General features: G+C 36.1%; 1 protein-coding gene across 1 annotated transcript in view; it reads left to right on the top strand.

Moving 5' to 3' along the window:
• The window catches only part of DSE (dermatan sulfate epimerase), a 120376-nt gene that overhangs the window by 27465 nt on the left and 70088 nt on the right, over positions 1 to 22823 (top strand). The window contains exons 2-3 of the mRNA XM_064486753.1: positions 4023 to 4116; positions 11473 to 11524. The gene's annotated coding sequence lies outside the window, so the exon portion shown is untranslated. The remainder of the gene's footprint in view (positions 1 to 4022; positions 4117 to 11472; positions 11525 to 22823) is intronic.

Genomic DNA, 22823 nt, shown 5'->3' with positions numbered 1-22823 from the left:
CTCACTGTTTACATCGTTTCACTTTACTTATCTTTGTTTCAAGGCTCTCCACCACTGTCTTGATGATTTCCTTTTCTCCATTTTTCCCTGACAATTTAATCTCTTATACTAAAGCATGATTTATTATTTTGTCTTTTTCTTTTTAGATTTATGTGCTTTCACAATAAGATTAAAAGAAAATCTTGCTGTGTTATCATAAAACAGGACTCAGAACAAATTAGGTTTTCCAAATAGATTCTTGTATAGATTGCAACATGTTTAAATTGATTGCTCCTCCTTCCTTTATTCAACCTCAAATTTAATTAACAATTTGAATTTAGTTTTCTTTTCTTAATACTTGAGGGTCATGGGAACAAGTTTGAGCTTAGTCATATCATAGGATTTTAACCTTTATAATTATCTTGTAACCCAAACAAATATTAGGCTTTCTAAATAAAGGGTTAGAAGGACTATTTGGACCTCTCATAGGGGTTTGGCTCAGATAAATTATTCATTCCAGTAATACATTTTCTCAAGGAAATATCTTCAATTATTGCTTTCCTGACTTCTGTTCTCCTATAAGTTTTCTAAGCTTCATCTGGCTCTTAAAACGCTTCAAAGTAATGCTCTGGCCTAAATATTTTTGGGGAAATTATCAGATTTGCTTTATTTACAAGATAGTGCTATTTTGAGAGAGATTTTAATTATTATTATTATTTTAAATTAAATTGCATCAAAAGTACAATTTATAGTTTCCTTTTGGTTTTCCTTAGCCATTCTTTACCTATTCGGGATGTAAATAGAGAACAGTAGCTAGCATGGCATATGACTGTTATAATATAAAGATGCTTAAAGAATTGACTGGAGCTATAAATAAGCAAGGGGAGTTCCTTTAGCCCTTTAGCATATCCATGTCCTCAGGGATGCCAAATAAAAGTTGCATTTAGCAATATTTGCTTCTGATGTTTGGCACCAGCAAGAGTTCTATTCAGGTATGAGAATCTGTGTCTAGAGGCAGGCTCTGGCCCCATTGTTTTAGCATCTGTCATCCAGCCCCAGGCTGAAATTCTTCTAGGAGTGAATCAAGGGAGGTGAGGTGGGGGTAGCCAGCAGCCTGGTTTGCCTCCAGTCTTAGTTACTTGGGCAGATTCCTCCACCTCTCTGGATATCAGTTTTCTCACTGGTAAAATAAGGCAGTTAGCATTTATTGAACATTCTGTGCCAAGTACTATTCCAAGCACCATATGTATAAAATCTGTTTAATCTTCACGTACTCTCTCAATTCCCCTCCCCCTCCAAAGTATCCTTGCTTTGGAATATAAATATCACAGGGATAGAATTTCCACTTTGTTTTCTTCACTGGTGTATCTGTAGAACAGATCCTGGCACTCAACAAATACACATTGGATGTTGAATAAATGAGGTACAGAGACATTAAATAATTTCCTGATGCTCACGAAGCTAGTAAGAGGGCTAAGTTAGGAACTAATCCCAGGCTGTTTGTTTCCAGAACCCATACACTAAAGCACTGTGTTACACTGCATAAAATTAAGTAATTGATAGCTTCCAAAGCCAAGCCTCATAATGATGGTTTCACATCAGAATTATATCTGGTGCTTTAAAAAATATGGTTGCCTACTGTTCCCCACGAACCCCCATTAAACACTCTTGATTCTCCTTTGTGGGTCTGGAGTCACTACACTGTGTCCTAAAATTCCCAAGTGAACTTAATTTCATCTAAAATTGAGAATCAATGCTTAAAGTTTATCTCAATACATCTCTTAATTTTATAAATCATTGAAATTGATTCTGAGAGGATTTCAGATTGAGGCTGGAAAACAGAAGGTCAGTTGAAAGACCTTAGTATAAATTATCCAAAAAGCAGATGCCAATTCAGGATTAAATGCAATAAATATGTTAGGGTAAATGCCTATGACAGAAAATGGAGAGGGAAGGTGGGGAATGTGAAATGTGAATCTGATCACATATTGGTCTTACTTAAAATCCTACGATGCCTCATTAAAATCCTTCGAATATATGCAGTACCTTGACATGACCTATTAGGCTCTGCCTGATTCACTTACTCACCTTCTCAGCCTCAACTTTAGATTCTTTCCCCTTCACTGTCTTCACTCCAGACATGTTGTTAAACTCTTAGATTCATGAAAATGTCCTTCTCTCTCCTGTTCACAGGCCTTTGCAGTTGGTGGTCAGTCCCCACCTTTCTATATAGTAGCTAAATCCTACTCCATCTTCACGTCTCAGTTTAATCGTGACTTCTGGGTAACTGTCTCTGACTCCCCGTAAACATTCCCCTATATACAAACTCAGCAATCCCCTTCTTACGCCTCACCTCCAACCCTCAAAGGAGTTTTCCTTATTATTATTCACAGGGAACATAGGTCCCAGAGCCATGTCTACTATTGGCCTTTCCTGCTAATTCCATCACCACTTTGATGTGACTTCATTTATATCTTATTTAATCATCTTGCCAATGGTAGGTGGGCAGATTTTCCTTAGTTTTTGGTCTGCCTGTAAGGTACATGCAAAATTAGGCATGATCAGGGAAATATTTTGTCTGTTTTCCATAGTCTGCTTTAGTAGCTGGGAGCAAGTAACCTGTTGGGAGTTGATGGTTTGGGAATCAAACTCAAGTTGTAATCCCAGCTCCATCCCCCGATAGCTGTTTGAATTGACTCTGTGAGTCTCAGGTCTTTTACCCAAAAGGGCAGGGAAATTATGACAGATTTGGAAGAACGGGGCAGTTTCAGGTTAGATAGCTTTGGAAACTTCACGAGATTATTCTGAGAACTGAGGACTGTGTGCAGCAATAGATATAAAGCACAGAGAGAGCCTGGCTTTGTTGGACACCAATGGTAGACAAATCCAGGTGTCTCTTGCCTCACCATTTGTAGCTTTATCAGCCTGAGTTAACCTCAAAGAAAGAACAGGCCAACGATTTGACTACGTCCTTCCATTGCATAGATGTTTGGTGTCCTCCCCGACCCCGTCCCTATCAACAGGTGGAGTATTATAGGAGTGGAGTGTCATCCTTCTGAGGGTGCACACTGTTCTGGTCTGCCTGGCCTACATTGTGGATAATTAGAAGACTCAGGTGACTGTGGACACTCTCCTACTTGTCTGCTTTAAAGTTTCTCTCTATTTATCCCATTTTATATTTGCACCATGAAGCACTAATAATGAGTGTCCATGACTCCTTTGTATGACAATTGAAGACTCACTAGGAACACACACTACTTATTCCAGTGTTATGTGGTTTTGGAAGCAGCAGAGTTCAACTGGTCTGCCCAGGATGGGGAACAACCCTCCTAGTGGTGGTCAGTCACCTAAAAGTCTAGGAGCATGTGTTTACTAGCCCGGGATCATGTTTGGTGGCATCAGAGGAGTCCTTTAGACACCAAAGCTCCCAAACCCAAAAGTCACCGGACATAAGTGGATTTTCTGCAAAAGGAAAACCCGGAAGAATGAGACTACTAGTTACTTGAATTTTGCAAAGTCCCAAGGCCTCACTCTTAGACGTTGTTTTAGCAAGTTTGAGGTGGGTCCAGGCTTGTGTTTGAAAATGTCCATCACAAGTTGTGATGTGCACTCCTGGGTAAGGATGCTGTAATAAGCCACCTCCAAAGTCCCATCAGCTCTTTGGTCGTAGAGGCAGGTTTAATTGTAAGCAAATGGATGCTCTCCCTTGTTTTCATTAGAGAAATTGTATAAAATAATTTGTACCTTCCATCTTGCCTCCACGCTCAAATTTCTTTCCCCTTTCATTATTTTTCATAAAACCTAATGCCCTGTGTTACAACTCGGGGAGGTAGATGGTCTCCTACAAATCAAGATGTTTATACAACTTCTGTTTTGTCACAGTGTGATGCTCTGGTGCATTTTATGTCATTTTCCTCTGCTTTGCATGGGAAGACCCCTACTCTCTGTTTTACAGTTCTGCCTTCTCAAATGCATAACCCGTTTATTATCTGTTGTCTGACTTACGGCATGCATTCAGATATTTTCCTGGCTCATCACTGCAGGAACCGGGAGAGTCCTCATCCTGGAGGAGCTCAGAGGAGACAAAGGCGGAAGCCTGAGGAGCAAGGGCCTACAGAGAGGAAAGGAAAATCTGAGGTAAGGGTTCCCTTCAGCTCTTTCCTTGAAAGAAAAGCCTTTATGCTTAAAATATCTTAGGAGCCACTTGTGCCAAGAGTGATGAAATCCTTTGGAAGTTGCTGTGATCTTCCTGCCAGTTTACCTCTGTAGATCTTATTGATAATATTTAAATGATGCCAGCATAACACTGTCCTGCTCACTGCCGTTTACTTTCATCCAGTGCTCTGGCAGCCTGGTGTCTTTTGGCTGATGCTGAGGTGGCCAAATCCTGACTCACACAGCCATGCTCTGTGTCTGTCTCTTACTTGGCCAGGGAAACTGTTACATTCTTTCTTCATTTGTCGAATGTAAAGATATTGGGTGCTCCCTAAAACTTACTACTGAGCTCCAGCGCATGAATTAGGATGAAGACTTCATGGAAAGAAAAGGAAAATATATCTAAATCTAAACGGAGGAAATAGTGTGTAAGAGCAAAATGAAGCAGGTAAATTACTAGAGTGGCAAGAAAATAGATACATTTTCCTAAACCCATTCCAGTGGAGCAGTCTATAAAGAGGGGAAGTCCAAATCGAAATATAACCCTAAGTGGACTCCAAAATGATTACAGTCAGGCAGTTAGTTTTTCATGACATTTCACAGTAAACTGAAGCCTTGAGGCTAATGTTGGGGGTCATTTGTATGCTCGTCAAATATGCAAGCCTGCTACCTAGGCCTTTTTACTTCAGGGAATATGGATTGGCGATTCCAAAGGCGTTTACAGCGCAGATAGTAAGAAGAGGAAAGAGCAGGGAGAAGTCAGGGAAAGGTACCTTCAGCTGGTATATTAGTACCATCCTTCTGTAGAACAGATGCTGTTTTTCTCAATTACTTAGTTACTCAGCACAGCACAAAGAGTAATCTGTTGGCCCTTCGGTACTAAAAGAGGTGAGTCAAAGACTTTAACAAGATTATTTACTAGTAGAAAATTAAAATAAATGTTTCATGGGTTTCTCCCTTTCTTCCATCACAAAGTGAAACCAATAAGCAAGAAAGAGGAGGGTTAGATTAAGGGACAGGGCTAGAATAAATTTTTAAGCCTCCATATGTGACCTGGGGAGATCATAACTGACCCTGAATTATCTCTTATGTTGCTGGGATTCCAGAAGAGGTAGAGTTGGAGGAGGATGGATCTTTATTGTCAGGATCTCAGGCAAATGACTTGCTGGAAGAACTATACCTGCTGTCCAAGAGATAGAAATTATTGGGATTACAGAGTGTACAGGGTTCAACTCTTTAAAGCATTCTCATAATACTGGACTCCAAAATACTCCCAGTAAATAGTTCTATTTGTTATCAATGGGCCCATTATTGGTTTATGTTTCCTACCTCATCAACACTTTTACATATTTTTTTAGAAAATGCCATATTGTGTAATTGATCTGCCTAATTTTAAGAAGCTATTATGTGTTACTAAGAAATTACATTCTTACACAAATAAGCTTAGAGACACAACTGCTAAAGTCAGACTCTTGATTGGCATTTTCACTGCTTTTAGTACAAGTTCAGGTCTGTTCTCCACCACAGAGGCCAGAGCAGCAGATCAAAGCCAGGAGTACAGCTAGTCATCAGAGTTCAGATTCTTTCCTGCTTCCCTGTGGAGGGGTCATGAATACAAACATCCTCAATTGCTACAGCAGGAGGGAACATTAGTCCATCAGCAGAACCAAACAGGAAGCACCAAATGGGCATTTCTTCTGTTTATTTTGTGACTATTAAGAAAGATGTAGTGTAGTTCTTTCAACCGAATTTGTCGGTAAAGCATAGAAAACATAAAAGGTGTAGTCATTTTGGTTAAACTGATTGCAAAATGATTTAATGCTGTTTTCCATTTTGCTTACTACAGTTTATGCAATACTATACTCTTAGGATGTTGGAATTTTACCTTATCTTAAGTTATTTTTTCTTTTTTAAACTGTGAACCAGCAACTTAACATTTGCTGCAGCCTACTGAGATTCACATTAAGATATCTCTAGTCTGTAATTAAATTTTCCAGATCCTAGGGGATATGCCTATATAGAGCAGAATAATTTTAACTCCCTTCAGTTTGTAATAGGGTAGTAAAAGTGACAGATAAGGCCAGGAAATACCTCAAATGGTACTTTAGAGGTTTTTTTGCCTTAGTAAAATTTTTAATCTTGGTATATATCACCAAGTTGATTATCCACCCCATTATCTCAGAGTAAGTTCTATTCCTCCACTGCCAGTGACAGCACATAAGAAATTGAGGCACAATGTAATGATTTAAACAAGCCTAATGAAGGTGCAAAAGGAAATATAATTTATATTTTTATGACTATTTCCAGAAATAAGTCAACAAGTCACTTTATTATTCTTACAATTACTTGGAATCTCTTAATTCTAGAAGATATTTGACCTGCTGGCTAAAATGAATGTCCCTTTTCAGTAACCCTCATTATTTTTCTCATCCAGCCCATGGTGTACCAAGGATGGGATGGTGGGAGTAGTCCACCCCTAGCATAGGCAAAAAGGGACTGCTTTGTATGAAGAAAATTTTAAAGAAATAAAATACAATAATAATAAAAAGCCAGTCTGCCTTTTATTATCACTGTGCCCTGACAATTCTGAGCAATGCCAATGACACTACTGCTTTCTGAAAAAAAAAATTGTATTGGTCTGAGTTCTAAACAACTGCTACCATTACTGAAATTTAATAATATATATGTAAGCTGAAAATTACTATAGCTTTTTGTTACTTATTCTTTAATAAACATTGTGTTCTACATAGAAGTAAACCTAACTTCCCTGCACCTGGATACACATGTTTATTTCAAGAATAAGCAGCCAAATTCTGTTTTTTCATTTTCATAATCAGTGTGCTGTAATTGTTTATTTTGAATCTATGTTTAAACACAGATTACATCGTACCTCAGGGCTTAGAGATACTCTAACTGAGCCTGAAGCAAGTTCAGTTAATTCATTACCATTGCAAGCTTTGGAGAGTTTTACTGAATATAATAGAAATTTATGATGAATTTTCTGGTGAAGGAATTTTAGTGGAAATTTTTCAACTGCAGAAACATTTGAAAGCTGCTAGAGCTGATCCCAAAGAAAAAAAGCATGGACAGCATTGCCGTTTCTGGAATATATTGTGAAATGGGATTTTTATGAATCTCTGATAAACTTACCTTTATTTTAAAGCTTTCCTAAATATTTGTGTATCTGCTTATTCTTGTGAAAGAAACATTTGAAATCAAAATAAACAAAAAGCATCCTTCAATCAACTGTAACTGATGCCATACTAGTTCTATTGTCTGTGAATATGTGAAGATCAATTGGCCAAAACCAAATTTGCATAATGGCCCATGGGGACCATTATGTAGGTGTAAATATTTTTCTCCTTTTTCCAAAAAACATATTAATATACTTAAAAAGTATTAAAACTTTACCTTTTTTTGCATTTTATTGGTTTTTTTTACTAGCATTATTATTTATGCAAAATTTAATAAATGAAATTTGTCACTGCATTTCTTCTCTGGACATAATAATTGTTACTTGTTTTATTTCATAATTATTACTGAAAATATTTCTGTCCAGTGGGAGAGAGGTATTAAAAATGATCCCTTCCAGGTGTCAAGTACACTAGATGTGCTCCATCTTTTCATTTTAACTCAAAACAAATGAGACACATTCTCAGTCTTTTTAGTACCACAACTATGTTTTTGAAAATTATGCCAAAAAGCAGTTCATTTTAATAAGGCAAACTTTTAATATCCAAGAAATAGAACTACTCTTAAATACGTTCTTATGCACTATAGATTTTGGCAATAATTGTATTTCTAATAAATGTATGCTTCCTGTCTTAACCATTTTGTATAAGCTTAGTAGGATGAAAAAATACAAAAAATACAGCCTGCTGAAATTTAGACTTGAAGAAACAGAAATGAAGACTATCTCATAACAACTAAAAAAAGTTGAATCTCTAATTTAAGACCTTCTAATATATGTCCAGATAGTTTCACTATTTAACTCTAGCAAGTGTTTAAGGAATAAACATCTTTATGCCTCTTCAGAAAAGAGACAGAAATGGGGAGCACTCTCCAACTTAATTTATGAGGCCAGCATAACCTTGATATAAAAAAATGAACAGGAAATTATGAGGAAAAAATTCCTGGGAAACCTCAATTATGAACACATACACCGAAATTCTTAATGTCAGCTAACTAATCAGCATGTACAAACAATAATATGTCACAAATAAGTTGAGTTTGTTGTAATTATGCAATGTTAATTTAACATTAGAAAACTAATCAGTAGAGTTTACCACATTAACAGAATAAAAGGAAAAAATTATATGATCATCTTACTAGAAAAGCAGTTGATCAAAGTCAGCATTTGTTTATGATTAAATACATCTTTTGGCAAACTAAGACAAGAGGAGAATTTCTTTAATCTAATAAAGGATATCTATAAAACACCAAAAGCAGACACCATAAAATATTGAAAACTTTCCTTCTGAGATCAGGAATAAGACAAGTATGAGAATTATCACCACTTCTAGTCAGCCTTATACTGGAGGTCCTAGCCAGTGTGGGGAAAAAGAAAAAGAATGAAAAGATACAAATAAAACTGCTATTATTTGATATGATTGTGTATATAGGAAATCCCAAAGATTCTACAGATCAATATTAGAATTGTTAGTTTAATAAGGTTATATCAGCCTAGTTAAGCTCATTTAAGTCTAATATCTACTTGTAGATTTTAAAAATTGCAGTTCTATGACAAGTAACAGTAGTAAATAAAACTGAAAAAATTTATAATACTATAGAAATAGTTGAAACCTAGGAATAAACGTTAAAAAGTTGTGAAAAAACATAAAACATTCCTGAGAGACATTAACAAACAAGTTAATGCAAGCCTATACCACATTCACATATTGGAAGACTCAGCATTTTAAAATACTAATTCTCCTGAAACTGAGCTTTAGGGTCAATGAAATTCCAGTAAAAATCTCAGTAGGTTTATATGTGTGCTTAAGTGTGTGTATGTATTTGCATGTGTGTGTGTATATATATGAGAGAGAAAGAAAGGAACTTGAAAATATTCTAAAATATATGTATGAAAATTCAGAGGACCAGGCACAGGTAAGATACCATTGAACAGGAGGAAAAAGGTAGAAGGATTTGTTATAGTAGATATTAACACTTACTGTATGTCTGTAATAACTGACAGCGTGGTACTGGGGTAAGAACAGACAAAAAGATCAGTGGAACAAATCAGAATGCAGAAAGAGATGCACCTTTGAAATGAATCAATTGTCTCTGTATTAGATAGGACACAAAAAGTACCAATAAAAGGAAGAGACTGATAACTGGACTATGCTAAAATTAAGAACCTTCATCTATCAAAAAACACCTTTAATTATCTGTAGTTAGGCTGCAGAGTAGAAGAATATATTACATATGGGAGTCTTATATCCAGCATACATATAAAGAACATCAGCAGATTAAAATATTAAACAACCCAGTGAAAAATAGGCAAAAGACCAGAATAGACATTTCACAAAAAATAGGATACCCCAATTGCCAACAAATATAAGAAAAGTTCTTTCATTTCTTTAGTAATGAGGGAAATGCATATTAAATTAAATTAAATGCAAATTAAAACTATAGATAAATACTACTAGATTTCCTCCAGAATGGCCAAAATTGAAAATACTGACAATCCCAAGTATGGGTAAAGATGTGGAGCAACAGGAATTCTCATTCACTGTTAAAATGAAAAATTGGTAAATTGTCCATGCACAGAGAATAGAATTAACATGTGTTTGTATCAGTTCATGCATTCAAGTGACAAGCACTGACCTATGTTGTGTCTCAACTGCCCTTCAGAATAGGTACCATATCTAGATTAAAAACAAGACAAGTGAGGCTCAGGAAAGTCAAAGATCTTTAATAAACCAGTAAATCTAAGTGGAAGAGCCAGCATCTAAACCAGGTCTTTCCAACTCTCAACCCCATATTCTTTTCACCATATCTATAAAGGTACTCTTTTGAGGTACTAGCCCCTCTTTTTTCAAAATAAATACATAAATTTATCTTTTTTAGAAATTCAAAAATATCATTCTAATTACAGTATTTCATGCATTTTGCTCCTTACCCAGAGGTAAGATAATGCAGTTTAGAAAATAATTGTGATCTGTGAAAGTTTCGTTCTGTGCTATGTTGTTCTTTATCCTAACTGCTTAATTTTAACGTATTGTATTTTATTTAGTGAACAGCATTGTGCTAATCTGTTCACACATTTTTCTCTCACTGTTAGATTCGAATATTTTGGGGGGAAAGCTCTTTATCTTTGTGTCTATATATTCTCATCATATCACACAGATGTCTGTTGAATGAATGGATGAGCGTTTATCCTCGACACCTCAACTCAGAATGGGAAAATTCCCATTTTTACTCTTTTGAAGAAAGCGTGAAATCACTCTGCTACCCTCCAATAGAATTAAACCCAAATCATGTTCTGAGAGATAAAGGATTCTCCTTCATTTTTCTATTTGAAGTGATTCACAAACAGTTCCACTTCCTGTTGCTCTGTTCATTCACACACTATCCAGGTTTCAGAAACTATACCCAAAGAGTATGGTTCTGTTTGCTGAAAGTTTTGTTTTCTTCTCCTTTTCTGTGTGCATTTAATCAATCATAAACATCTCTCTCAGAATTATGTTCAGTGTATGAATGTCCCTGCTATACATTTATATTCAGATGTCAACTCCCTTGGAATCCAGGAAGAGTTTTATCTTGGCTACACTTAATAATAAATAAATATTTGTTTTGTAGAAGAAAAATTAAAAATATGTATCTTGCAGTATATTAACAGAAAATACATTCCTGTTGAAAAGGTTCATGATAACTTGGAAATCTAAACAGTTGAATAAGAGAATGATATGCATCCTACAAGATGTTAATTGATGTGGTAGAATTAATTTTAGCCAAAGTCTTCCTTATCTGAATGTAAAAATTATAATTTCTGAAAGTTTTGTTAAAAGTAAAGAAACATTATTTATAAGCTAATACTGTAATGCCACCTACCTGAGTGACATGTGGTCTGCTGTATATGCTTGCATGTTTTAAAGAAGAAAATAACATCAAATTCTATTAGTATAATTAATTGTGCTCAGAATATCTGGCTATGTATTTTAGGCTAAGTTCAAAGTCTTTGTTGCAAAAAATAGTGATGGCTATGTGATACATATCAATATTTATGACTGTAATGAGAATAGCTAATGATATACTGATAATGTTTATGTTTAGATTTTATCCTTTTAATGCATAACCCTATGAGCTGTAAATACTGTCATTACCTCTATTTTACAGATAAGGAAACTGAGGCACAGACAATAAATATTTGCTCAATGCCACACAGCTGGTAAGTGGTGAAGCTGTAAAAAACCTGACTCCAGAACCCCTGCTCCCTGTTGCCCTACTACAGTACCTCACAGATATGAGGAAAACACATATAAGAAAAGTTGCTTTGTGCAGGATTTACTTTAGCAAAATCTTGCAATAGTATCATCATTCATCATGTGAAATTAGAAATGCTCTAATTGCAGAATTAATCTGGAAAAAATGAAAATCATTGGTACTATTGATGATTACAGAGAGTTTTGAGGCCAAGTAAAGGCTAAAGATTTAGAAAAATTGTGTTCTGATGAAGTCTGAGATTTCAGATATAGCATAGTAAAATGGTGTTACATACTTCTTAATGACTGTTTGTAAGCTAAATCATCCTTTGTGAGTTAGTTTTTCAGAAGTGGCTCTGAGGACAGCAACTATGTTAAGTCTGCTCTCACTTAAATAGACTTTTTACTCCTGCATTCGATATCACCGTTGGCAATTTGGTATATCTATGAAGATTATCTTCAGCAACTGCAGCAGAAATGTTGCAGTTACACTGATTCTGTCAGGTAAGAGAAACCACAATAACCACAGAGAGTAAACTTCATCAGTTGTTTCCTGTAAGAAGAGCTTTGTTTTTCTTCACATCTCTGTCTCATGTCCTGATTAACCTCACTTTTGGGGCTTGATTTATTTTTAATTAGTATGCATCCTTTCATAGTGAAACGTTTTAAATTTGGATCCTATAAATTCAGAATTCATTATAGTTCATAAACTGAACCAAAAGTTACCTTTGGCATAAGTACAGAGAGAGTGGAAAGCTTAGCTAAACAATTTGACCCACACCCAACCAGCGTCGGCAGAGTTTTTGTTACCTAATTTGCAAAATCCATGTAGCTTATTCCATTCACAAAGCTGTAGAATGATAGAAACCTTTTTCCATTTTCTAGCAAAGTACTGAACAGGCAGCAGCATGTTTATAAAACAAAGCAGCTTCATGCCCGTTAATCAAGATTCTCCATCTCCCCCCTGTCAAGGGTGTCTGAATCTCTGAAGGCTTGCCCAGACATCCTTGCTCAGGTCCATCTGGAACTGTAAGCTTCTCTAAAGTTCCAAATAGCAAAACAGTATTCCAGAAATGTTTGCTCTAATCTTTATTTGTCTCAGGCACCCTGTGTTAGAATTTCTGTTCATCTGTATCCATTTACTAGTAATTTGCTCCTGTTCAGTAGATAAATTAGTTTGTCTTCTTGTCTATAACTGGCTGAAAAAGTCCAGGGTAGGATCCTCCACCCAAACCCTGTCCAGCTGTTCACCATATCCCATGGCCATGTGTCCTGAACTCTCATCTCCCGTAGCTGATGTGGCCACTCAAGGCTTCCAAGAACTTACATAATGCTAAATCTTAGAACATTTACAAGTTGTTAGGGAACATGTACCCACCCACAAATAATACTCTTTTTTCATTGTTTTTTTTTTTTTAAAAAATAAACTTTCTTTTTTATTTTTTAAGCTTCATGGCTTATTTCAGTTGAATTGAAAAAAGTCTCCACAATTTCTTTTTTCACAACTGGAATTTGGAGTTGGTGAAGGGAAGTGGTAGATACAATTTAGAAAGGAATGTTCTGCAAACAAACTTATTTTTTGACCCATGGGAAACTATCATTTTGTTGTTATTGTAACGTGGAGTGAAAGGATCAGAGCTATGGTTTAGGAATATTAATCTGACTGCTGTATTTTCGATGGATTAACGAGAAGACAACAGGGTCATGGAAGCCAGTTATTGCTGTAGGATCAATCTGGGTGAGAAAGTAATGAAATCCTTAACTAGGGAAGTAGCAGTGGAAATGAATAGGAAGGAAACAATTGTCAGTTGAGTTGGCAGGATTTAAAAAATGAGTAAGTTGGGAGAGAAGGAAAGTTAAAACTGAAACCTCAGTTGCCTGTTGCCCACAGTCATTGCTAATGCTGTTACAGAAATACGGAACAACAGAAGAAGGTCAATGTAGTATCAGTCTACTTCTTCACAGAGTGACTTGAACTCTCTAACGTCTGTGGCAATAAACTTCTTTTAAGGAAGCATAATTATGTTAGAGCTCCTTCAGAGAAAGGAACTTGCATCTCTCTTCATATCACAAAGGCTTCCTTCAGAGAACCCTGGATAAGCCAATCTGAAAATCACTTTTAGAATTTGCAGGGTCTTGAACTTCTACCTCTATCTGACATTTTCTCAGGAAAAGTATTAAACAGGACCATCATTAGTCCATTAATAATACAAAAATCCACTGACACAATTGTCTTTTCTTTGAGAGAGAGCAAAGAACTCAGTCAGGCATTGCATGTATTCAACTAGTGATTATAATATTTAAGACTATCCTTGAACAGCATAGTATATGGTTCTGTAAATATCAGGCGAGTCCTCACTGTTGTCATAGTATTCTCAAGGAGGAGTTATGTTCCACACGTGTATTTTCACTAAATATGCACACTACTATATAATCAGCCTCCAAGTAAAGAAAAAAGCTAGAGCAATGTTTGGCTGTTTTTCATGACTTCAGACATGATGAAGATAGATTATTTCATTGTATAGTGATTTTCCTGGCATATCTTCCATTCAACAAAAAGAAGAAAAAGAGCCTCTCTGTGTCATAAAACATTCTAGTCTCTGTTCTGCATTGTATTATTTTACATCGAACTTGCAATCTTAGAAAAGAATGTTTATTTAGTTGTTAAAAGTGACTCAAATTGGCTAATATTCTTGATATTATAGTTTGTTTTTACATACTGGTCAGTAGAACATTGATTGTGATTGAGCATGAATTTAGTTTTTTGTCTACCCTTCTTTTTTCTTCCAAGTAGTAAATTAACACCATGAATAACTTCCCTATAACAGAGATGTGAACATTTTCTTCTTGTTGAATCCCAAGTCCCATGAATCCACAGTCTCAGAACCTTTATTTTAACAGAACAGTTACTTGATCTCAGTTTGGCTGTTCCATACCCAGATCTCCTGGCAGCAACAGAGTGACCCTTGCTAGTACTGTGAAAGAAAACAGTCCCTTTTGAGTATGGTAGGAGATAAAAATAAATCTGATACTTCATAGCATATCTTAAAACTTTTATTTTTTATTTAGGAAACGTGTTAATAAGTTGGTAACCTTATTAAAAATTTAAATTTCTAGGAACCATTTTTATAGCTTATTATAATATTATATTCTTATTGACTAAATATATCACAACTACATGCCTCTACATTTTGTTATAGTAGTGTTAGTTTTTTATTAATAACTCCATTATTTTCACCTCACTATAAAGTATATGCATATATACTGAAATTTTTAATGATGTTCCACAGAGAAAAATAATAAGGGTTACTGACCATCTGGTATAATTTTTTCCATGAATCCAGTGTCCTCAAGTATATAATTTTAGAAACTCAGGTTTATCAGTTTAATTCAAATGAACAGTCGTTGCTGATTAGAATAGTCCTCCCTGTCATCCAGCGCACTCCAGTTCTAATCTCAGGGCATTTAGGAATCAGAAAGCTCCCTGGTAAGCTCTGAATGAGACAAAGGTCTTGAAGGCTCATCTCGACTCTGGAGGATCGTGGAGAGCTGTCTCTTAGATTTTCTCATATACCTTTCTAGTGGCTGCAGTTCTCCTGCCCTAGAGTGTTGCTTTTTAGTTTATGAGGACTTTAAGTCCCATCATTAAACTTTTACTAATTGGGTGTAACCTCCTTGGTTACAGTTAGTTTCTGTTGGACCGTAACCAAAGCTCCTTCCAGTCTCTGCCCATTATCCAGGGAAAGTTAGTTAAAATCTCCAGACTTCAGTTCTGTATGTAAATGTGTAAAATAAAAGGATAAAACTAGATGTCTAGCTATAACATTTCATGATTTCAAGTGTTTACACATTCTTGGAATCAGTATCGATACATAGCGGTGCCTTGCTGAATGTTACTTTGTGTGAACCTGCTGTTACTTACCTACATGTAGCTTCCTTGGCACAATCAGTTTTTTCAGAACTTGGCTTGTCTTGTTACTATGTTTAAGGATTGGTTCAACTGAAATAACCAGTTAGAACCATTTCTTCTCTCAATCACAAAGGTTCTCCAAACACAGGGCTGCCTCAAATGATGAACTACCTGCCTAGAAGAATCCCTCAATAGGTACTGAATTGGCATGTGTCATTGATCTTACTTTCTAGACTTTGCATGGAGGTAGCTGTGCTGGGAATGGTGGTTCTGAAAGGCACAAGGACTTAAAAAAATCTACGTGGATACTCCTACATAGGATAGAGGTCAGCGGCTCTTGAACTGGGTAGTAAGAAATTGAGAAATAAAAAGCAGAAACTTTGGGATTCTTTGAAGAGCACACTTCAAACAACCACAGCCCAGATGTTTGTGCTAAAGAAATAGGAGAGCCAAGAAGAAAATATTAGTCAGGTCTGGGACTCCACTCATTCCAATAATATGCCTGGCAGAGAAATCAAGACCCATTTTGCAACATAACCTTAGGGCAAGTCTGGGCAAGCTTTGGGTGGGCAAGTAAGTTGGCTTCCCAAAACTGACCGGGCTTGCCAAGCCGACTCACACACATGCCCCACACATGGAATCTTCCCTTCTTTCCTCCTTCCTTTCCTCTTCTCTTTCTTCTTGCCTCTTTCCTCTTTTTCCTTCTCCCCCCTCCTCCTCCTCCTCCTTCTTCTCCTCACTCTCTGTCTCTGTCTCTCTCTCCTTCTCCAGAATAATTTGTGGGAATGTGGAATGTGTTTGTCAGACAAGTTCATCAAGGATGGTTAAGAGTATGACAGAGGCATGAGTCTTGCAGTCATCATAAGTGCTTGGGTTTCCCTACCACCATACTCATTTATGTTAGCTAAGTACTAAAATCAAGGTCCTTACTAATTTATGATTCAAATATACATATTAGTAAATGTTTTTGTGTGTATATGTGTACATGGAAGTGTATATGTGTGTGGGTCTGTATTTGTGTAAACACTGATGGATATTTTTCCAGATGAACTATTGATGACCTTTAATTTGTGGTTTAGCAGAAGGAACTTTATGTGCTACTTTTCCTCTGGAGAAAGGGAAAGATTCCTAAGGGTGGTGGAGGAGCAGAATCGTGTGTGTGTGTGTTAGGTAATATTTAATGGAAAACTTGGGGATATTTTCCTTTGTAGTATTCCAAATAAATCTGTTTATGTCATGGATAGTTATTGGGAATAAATATCTTTCTTCATGAGGGCCTTCTTAATTTCCAGAAAATCTTATAAATGTTTATCAGTAAGGTCTTTAAATAGACTGTTTCATTAATAACAATAGCTACCTTTGAGGATTTATTCTGTCTGGCATTGTGTACAACACTGTACATTCTTTATGATTCATCCTTATGACCTTGCAAGATGGGTGTTAACATCCCCAGAAAACTGAGATTTGGGGATGCTAAGCAATTTGCCTGAGGTTATAAGGTAAATAAATTGCACAGCTCTTACTTGAACATAGATACGACCGTCTCTCTTCACAGGACACTAGCCCTGTGACATAAAGGTGCTCAGGCAGATGTGGGGCTTATTTTATAATACTTCTCCTTTGATGAGAGCCTGTCTATCAAGATGTTTGATTTTTGTGAACTTTAATGGCCAATGCAAAATAATTTGATAATTATTATTTTAAGTTTAAAAAATCCTAGAGTCAATCTAAACATAGTCATGTTTTCTTAGATTCTTAGAAAAGGTTTTAGAGTATATGTAAGCAGCCTTCATATACTGAATCATAATGGTTATCTGCTTTTAAAGAGTGATATTAGCATCATTTTCTATAATCTGGACTTCAGATAGCTTTTAAATATACACCTATACTTGCAGCAACATGTAGAAGTATTATTTTCTGATATGTAGTCCTCCTCTTAAAGAGAATGAAGATAATATTTAGTGCAGTCTACACAGGAACAGAATCTTCCTCATATTTGTCCTTGAAATGTGAGGCAGAGATTGGGGATTCATTTAGTAAATGTTGACCCAGACTGTATAGATTTAATTATCATAATTTTTTAAATTAAGGAAATTGAAAAACATGTTTATTTCCAACAAGTAAATAAATTTTTATTTTGATTGATTGAAAGCCTTTTCTGTGCTATGTGTTACTTCGATCTTAGGCAACATAACCTCATGTTGACCTCACAACTGCTCTGCAGATCAGCCTTTGTTTTCAAGTCAGCCTCTTTTGGTTGCAAGAAACAGAGTTGCCACTACTCATTGCTATCTCGAAAGGGGTGAGTTATTCTGAAAGAGAGTGGATGAAAGGTTTGTACAATATGGGAACTAGGAAGCTCATGGAATTGCTGTGCAACAGGCCTTACAAGAAAACTTCAGTTAGAACTCTGTCAGCCTGGGAAGCAGCTCAAGAGACTCATTCTTTCCGCCTCAGGAAGGATAATACTTTTCTGGTATTAGTTCTTTGAATGTTTGGTTTCATTCACCAGTGAAACCAGCTGGTCCTGGGCTTTTCTTTGTTAGGAGGTTTTTGATTACTAATTCAAACTCCTTACTTTGATTAATTTATTAGTTTGTTCAGATTTTCTATATCTTCATGATTCAGTCTTGGTGGGTTGTACATTTCTAGGAATTTATCCATTTCTTCTAGGTTATCCAATTTTTTGGCATGTAATTGTTCATAGTCTCATATGTTCACAGTAGTCTCAGTGATGCTTTGTATTTCTGTGCTATCAGTTGTTCCATTTCGTTTCTGATTTTATTTCTTTAAGTTTTCTCTCTCTCTTTTCAGTTATTCTAGCTTGTTAGACTAGCTTCTTAGTATAGTTCTTAGTTATTCTAGCTTTTCAATTTTATCTTTTAAAATAAAGCTGGTTTCATTAATTTTTTTCTATCGTTTTTCTGTTCTCTATTTATTTCTGCTTTGATCATTGTTCTTTCCTTTCTTATGCTAACTTTGCAATTAGTTTGGTAGCCTTATGGGGGTTCCCTTATATAAGAGAAATTATTTTTCCCTAGCTGGCTTTTAAAATCTCTCTTTGCCTTTGATTTTAGGTGGTTATATTATAATGTGTCTTGGAGAAGATCATTTTGGGTTGAAATTTGGGGGTGACCTATTAGCTTCATGAACTTAGATGTTCAAATCTCTCCCCAGGTTTATGAAGTTCTCAGTCATTATTTCTTTAAGCTTTCTACCCCTTTCTCCAGGACTCCAATGATATGAACATTGTTTCTTCGAATGGTGTCCTATAAGTCCTATAGACTTTCTTCATTCTTTTTTATTCCTTTTTCTTTTTCTCCTCTGATTGGATAATTTCAATTGGTCTATCTTCTAGCTCATTGATTCTCTTTTCTTTTCAATCAAGTGTGCTGTCAAAGCTATGTATTCACTTTTTCAGTTCAGTCATTGTATTTTCAGGTCCAGAAATTCTTATTGGTTCTTTTTTATGTTTTCTATCTCTTGTTGAACTTCTCAACAACTTCCCTTATTCCACCTACCTCTGAACAGCATAAAGGCTCAGTTAGGTCACTGAAGAGATTTTCAAACACTGCCCTGCAGACTAGAACAAACTGGCTGCACATCAGATTTATCTAATGATATTTTCTAAGATGTGACCCATGCCCAAAGAATTGTATGGGCTCAGAAATAGTTATTAAGTTCCTCCAGTAATCTTGGTGAATAGCCAGGCTTTGGAACCATAACTCAGAGCATCAAATATAAATGTAGCTCCGACTCCTATCTTGCGAACTTTACATGACTGTCTATGGCTGTGCTTTCCAAAATGGTAGATGGTAGCCACTACCTACATATGGCTGTTGGCCACTTGAAATTAGGTGGCTATTTGAGATTTCAAAGGCATGTTGAAGTGACAGTTTTGGTCATACTGGGTTAAAAAAATGTATAAAACCTTATTTCACCTGTTCCTTTTTACATATTTTAACATGAAATTTCATATGTGGCTTGTATTTTATTTCTTCTGTCCTGAACTAGAAGGCAGCTGTCCCACAGCTTAGCAATTTTGAGTCATAAAATTCTAAATTTCAAGGAATCTTGTAGATGATACAACCTTTTGTTTCCTAAATGAGGACACTGGCATCCAGCTGGGGAAAGTGACCTATTCGGGTCACCTGAGTTGGTGGTAGAGCCAGGCTGTGCCTGAATCACACACACCCAGACCCCCATCTCGTGCTTGCTTTCCCCTCCCATGCTGCCTGTGTTTGGCTGCAGTAGCCACACTGAGTATTTCAGGGTTCCTACAATTCTGGGGCCCAGAAATATACCACCTGTAGTCCCTGCTGCCATCTCTGCTCACCAGATCCTGTCTGCGTAGCGGGTGCTTCCAAGTTTATTACTAAAGAGCCATATTTGGGCCTTAAGTCAATGTCTCCCCCTTTCACCATCTCACATTATTACTGGTTTTGACTCCAGATGGAGCTGTGGCTTTAGTGAGGTCTTGGTATCTTTTCAAAGCATGGCTTAAAAAAGGAAAAACAAAAAACCCAGCCAACCAAACAACAACAACAAAAACCCCTTCTGGCTAAGTGAGAAGTGTGAACCTTTGAAATTCATTAGCAATTTTTCCCCATGTTTACTACATCTTAGTTTTCTCTGGCATCCACAAAACAATGTTTCTTCTCCAGTACTAGTTCACTCTTCAGAAGGATCAAGTGCTTAGGGTGGTGAGCCACTCCCTGACTCCTGCCCTTTAGCCATAAAAACAAGTTATTTTTTACATAGCATCAGCATAGCCTTGCTTATATAAGACTTTTTTTAGCCAAAAAATATTTTTCCTTCTTTTTCCTCTCTTAATAAACTATTTGAGAATTTTAAGAAGATATTGTTAATGGTAGTATCCAAAATATTTCTAGAATCCACCAGCCCCCAATAGGAATGTTTACTGCTCTAAATGGTGCATTCCAGGGACCCACTTTCCTAGATGATACCAAGCCTGTTTGAGACCCATGTAGGAACATGTCCCAAAATGTATGAAACTCCATTTGTGTGGGTGTGTGTCAAAGTCTGAAGACACAGAGAAATATGTGGCTGATGTCTTACGTTTGATGTATGTTCTTCTGGATTCCTTAGGTTTAAGCTGAGCTGTCAAGTTTAGAATTTGTAAAATAACCCAAATCACTGATAAATTAAAATGCCCTAGGCAAATAAGACTAGGTAAATAAATCTGATTTCAGAATTTCTTAGAACTAGGTCACAAGATACTTTCTAATTTCAGTCCATTACTGTATAGTTAAATCCTCACTGCTGGCAGAAGGCAGGCAAGTTCTCCTTCCCTGGCTCCAAAGCCCTGTAATACAATGCAGCAAAAATTTCTAATCATGGCCCTCTTTCCTCACAACTTTTAGGTGCCTTTCACTGCTGTTGATTATTACTGACCGTAGAGATACTTACCCTGTGAAAAGAAATAAAAATAATAATCAACAGATAACATTTTTAGAAATTACAGTATCAACACCATGTGCAACAGCAGTCGGCAGCCTAGGCTGCTATGTGTACTACCGATTATTCATAAATGGAGGTTTTACAAGCCTCTAGATTTTGTTCAGGGGAAGAGTTACCCTTTAGTTATTAAAAACCTAAGATGAGGTAGTGAGGGAGTATCTTGGGTGTGGTCTGGGATGTGCAGTCCTTAGAAGCATTCTTCCCAGTGGCAGAAATTGATGACTTGTGTTCCTCCAGGTGGACCTTCTCCTTGATGAGCTGATGACGCCTAACGTGTGGGAAATCCCCCATGACTTACAGCTGTAATAATTCCAAAATTTCTTGGTGTGCCTCAAAAACACATAACCTTCCTGTTAAAAGATCTATGTGGCCTAGGGAAAATCTTAAAGGTAATTGCTTTAAACCTTCTCTATTTTACTACTGTTTCCTTCTTCTCCTGCCACTATCAGCAGGCTTCTCAATGCCACTAGGTATCTGTTTTTAAACAGAGTTGTCTCTACTTCTCATTTGGCTAACGCATCAATGCGTCTTCTTATGTGTTTAACAGTCAGATTTATGTAAGTTAGAAAGAGTGCAGAAGCCACTGCTTCAGTTTCATATTTCTTAGAGGTCAGTTCCTGGTAAAACTGACCAGTAAGACTTTCTTACATATTTCTGAACTAAGAAAAAAGATATGGTTCTAACTGACAGTGCTTCTTTCAATAAGAGCAAACATTTTTAGGTTTATAAAGCGATATTTTAGCAACTTCCTCACTGAAGGTGAACAGTATATTTTACCCAGCTTCCCAGCAATCAAATACAACTTAACAATAACTATTATTACCAGAATTTTATGGATTTCAGTAGTCATTATCAACCATCATGATCAAATTTAAATACATCTTTTTCTTATTTGTGATTTTTGGCTAAGCTACTATGTTCATTTATTTTGTTTCCTGTATATGGCAAATCCTATTTTAATATTTGGCAAATATAGTTTAATAATGAACTATGAAGTTCAGAAGTTTCATGGCTTTCAGAGAATGACATCTGACAGATCAGGGACATAGGGAAGTTAGTACTATTCTTTCACACTCAGAAGAGGACTCTGTAATACAGCTCTTTCATTTCTGTATAGATAACAAGTGATGTAGTTAAGTGCAAAAAGTGGGGAATTTAGCAATATTACAAATCAGGATTCTATAATATTTCCTTATCACTGCAAGCACTTGTTAGTCTCAGCTCATCTGTGGTTCTAAATGTTGATGTAGTTTGCTTTTATCATAAAATGGTACCAATTGACTTGTGAGGCAAGATCTCATAGGTTCAATTTCTAGGTCATGGTCATTCTTAGTGACATCTAATAAAAGCAAAATTCATATGGCAGCACTGTTTTCAAACAATTCTCCACCAAATTATGATTTAATTATAAACTTGCTTATGAACAAGAAATACTGCCTTGTATGTGCGTATGGAAAGAAAGCCACATCCTGACATGTATTCTACTATTTCTTTTGTAATTTTCCTGGTAGGTTGACTTGTTGAAAAATGCAGAAAATATATGAAAGCTAGTTTTTGAAGGACTTGTAAACAAAGGTGACACCTTTATTCCTCTTTCAATAGAGCATAATTTTTGAGTGGATGTACTGATTTGGTGCTAATCTCCAGTTGCTTTGTGACCATTAGTATGGGTATTTAACACGTCCATATGTTTGAAAATGTTTTCCACATTGGCCTTATCAGAGCAGAATTACAATTAAGCCAAGTGCTCAAAAACTATTCTTAATAACTCTCCTATTAAACTCCAGTGCTATTAAGAAGATTGTTAGTTTTGATTCATTAGTTAGTTGTTCCTCTCTGATGAATTTGAAGTTTTTAAAAGGAGTTTTGAAATA

This window comes from Camelus dromedarius, chromosome 6 (assembly GCF_036321535.1).
Source record: "Camelus dromedarius isolate mCamDro1 chromosome 6, mCamDro1.pat, whole genome shotgun sequence".
Lineage (NCBI taxonomy): Eukaryota > Metazoa > Chordata > Mammalia > Artiodactyla > Camelidae > Camelus > Camelus dromedarius.
Note: the sequence above shows the minus strand (reverse complement) of the source record. Positions and strands in the feature narration are given on the sequence as shown.